This window comes from Salvelinus sp. IW2-2015, unplaced genomic scaffold, assembly GCF_002910315.2.
Source record: "Salvelinus sp. IW2-2015 unplaced genomic scaffold, ASM291031v2 Un_scaffold2063, whole genome shotgun sequence".
NCBI lineage: Eukaryota > Metazoa > Chordata > Actinopteri > Salmoniformes > Salmonidae > Salvelinus > Salvelinus sp. IW2-2015.
The window spans coordinates 245020-248128 of NW_019943406.1; the positions used below are offsets into that span (position 1 = coordinate 245020).

Sequence of the window (3109 nt, forward strand, 5' to 3'; positions counted from 1 at the left end):
GTGGTCTCGTCTCTGATCTTCTATGATATGGTCTTCTGCCTCTGATCTCCTCTATAATGAGGTCTCTGCTATCTGCATCTCATCGTATTAATGGACTTCTCGCTCTGATTCTCTCTATTAAATGGTCTTGCTTCTATTGATCTCTCTAAATGAGTCTCTCTCTCTGAGTCTCTCTTTATAATTGGTCTCTTGCTTTAATTCTCTCTTGTATCTTTCTGCCTTACTTTGCTTTCATCACCTTTTTGCTATGAATTTGTTATTTTACAAACCCTCTCAATATGTGTTGTTTAAGCGTAATGAGGACGTGTCTCTCTCTTCTCTTCTCTCTCTCACCGCTCAAACCCCTTCCTCTCCCTTCCTCCTCCTCTTCTCTTCTCTCTCTCTCTCTCTCTCTCTCTCTCGTCTCTCTCTCTCTTACTCTCTCTCTCTCTCTCCTCTCGTCCCTCTCTTCTCCTCTCTCTCTCTCTCTCTCTCTCTCTGCTCTCTCTCCTCTCTCTCTTCTCTCTTCTCTCTCTCTCTACTCTCTCTCTACTCTCTCTCTCTCTCAATCTCTCTCTCCTGCTTCTCTCTCTCTCTCTCTCTCTCTCTCTCTCTCTCTCTCTCTCTCTCTCTCTCTCTCTCTCTCTCTCTCTCTCTCTCTCTCTCTCATCTCTCCCATTATAGAGAGATCAGAGCAGAGATGGCCCTAAGTGTACCTTTAAGTGTGTGTGTGTGCGTTTAGGTGTGTACATGCGCATGTGCTTCCGATGCTCCCAGACCATGGAGCAACGTAAGATAGGCAACGGCACAAGGTCTGGGGACAATGTTGGATTTTCTTGGACATTTCAATGGAGGGGGGGGGGGTCTACCAGGGAGGGTCCTCTTCATACTCTCAACAAATCACAAGTTTGGGGAGCAGGGCTTAAAATGCTGCCGGAAATACATACAGAAGCGGCATGACATGGCAGTCACGTGWCCAGAGAATCGCTTCCAATTTCCAACTCGTACTCTCTGTCCCAACTGACGCCGGAACTTGCACTTGTTAAGCTGGAGCATTGGAACATTGAGATTTGCAACCCGTCTGTCTAAAGAGACTAGTGTGTGTATGTATGTGGAGTGTAGGACCTTCAGGCGTCTCTTGGGGAACTTGGCGTCTTTGTTTTCGAACTCCATCCACTGCTGAATGGTACGGCTGACGTTCTGCTCTGTGTAGTTGACCAGCTGGAAGCCTGTGATGTTGGCCCCGCCTTTCCTCAGGTCTGTTAGATCAATGTCCAGAAAACCCTGATAGGAAGAAGATGCAGAGAGGACAAACAGACAGAGGATGGAGAGACGGATGGACACAGACAGACAGACAGACAGACAGAGAGGACGGAGACGGAGACGGAGACGGAGACGGAGACGGAGACAGAAAAACAAGTTAAACATTTTGAGGAATCAATTTCTTTCTCTAGTTTCATTTTTAGAGTCATGTCTTTCGGATGAAATGAAGAAATATGAAGTATACTTTTTCAACAGGAGATTTGAGTAAATAGGTGTCCTACAGTGATTGATTTTAAAACAAGCATCGTGTAGAGATATAGAGGGATACAGAGCTGGCAGCCAGTATGCTTTTGTTATTAATAGAATACTAACTACTAATACTACTTCAGTGGTAAAATAAATGACCTTGGGTGTAACGGTAATACTGCAGGGATCAGAAATCGKATGTTTAAAGAGAAATCACTCCAATATTAAATGTGAGAGATCAATATTCAGAAAGATAAATTCATAATCAGATTTATGGTGCGTRAGTTATTTGCTACAGCGAGAGTGTGAGAAAGAGCGAGAGAGAAAGAGATGGAGAGGGAGGGAGGGAGGGAGGGAGAATTGTTAAGTGTATACGTGATGAGAGAGTGTTCTGTACAAAGGCCAAAGCAGTGCAGTGGCTCTACATTGTAATTCCTGGTTGAAACTAAAGCAGGGAGAGAATGAGAAAATGCCAGGGTCAATCTCTTAATGGAAATGGAAAATCCCTCAGAGCAAGCTCTTATCCCAGCCCCAGCCTGAAAAGAAAGAAGTAATGAAAATGAAGAGAATGAAACAGACAAGATCAGTAAGGTTGAGGGAGAGGTCTAGGTTTAATCCCTGATAGAGTTGTGTTAATCCTGGACCTCCGTGCTGTGAAGTACAATGGAACCACTTCCCTGGAACCCTTCAACACTGTGGAAAACAATGGAAGCACACTTCTGGAACTGCTGCTAGGCTCCATGGTACAGAATCCCTCTGACTACTTGGAGGGGTGTGTTTCTAGAACACTAGTGAACTCAGTRTTCTATTTTAGAATCGTACAGTTCCGCCGGGATTGGTCCATGGCAGCCATGTACAGAAGTACAGTAACCCTATAAGGTAACTCTGTGTAAAGCACTGCACCCTGCGCATACACTATCCCCATAGACAACAGTATGTCCTGCTTTGACCCATTGGGATAAACACATAGGATAGAGAGTCAGACAGAGAGAGAGAGAGATGCCAATGCCAATAAAGCCCCTTGAATTGAATTGATTGAGAGAGAAAGAGAAGACATAGACAGACAGACAGACAGACAGACAGACAGACAGAACAGACCAGACAGACAGACAAAGAGAGACGTGAGACGAGGGAGGACAGGAGAAAGACAGAGCGAGAGAGATAAGAGAGAGAGAGAGAGAAGAGAGGAGAACGAGAGAGAAGAGAGAGAGAAGAGAGAGAGAGAGTGAGTAGGTAGAGAGAGACAGAAGGCAGATTCACCCCCTCAGCAGGTAATCAATCTGTCTGCATGGTGAATCAGATGCAGACAGAAGCAGTCACCTACAGAGAGACAGAAAGACTGATGTACAGACAGAAGCAGTCACACACAGAGACAGAAAGACTGATGTACAGACAGAAGCAGTCACACACAGAGAGACATAAATACTGATGTACAGACAGAAGTAGTCACACACAGAGACACAGAAAGACTGATGTACAGCAGGAGACTGAACGAGTGAACTCTGCAGCCTGATTGGTAGTGAAAGTGGTGCTGTCAACTGCTCTGACCTTCAGCCTCCGACTGTGACTGTCTGTCTGGTAGAAGTTCCAGAACCACAGGAAACCCTTATTATATTGATCC

At 45.2% G+C, this 3109-nt stretch overlaps 1 pseudogene; it reads right to left on the reverse strand.

The window, feature by feature from the left end:
• Positions 1-1407, reverse strand: part of LOC112072858 (glutamate receptor 1-like) — a 98138-nt pseudogene extending 96731 nt beyond the window's left edge.
• Between the last annotated feature and the right edge of the window lie 1702 nt (positions 1408-3109).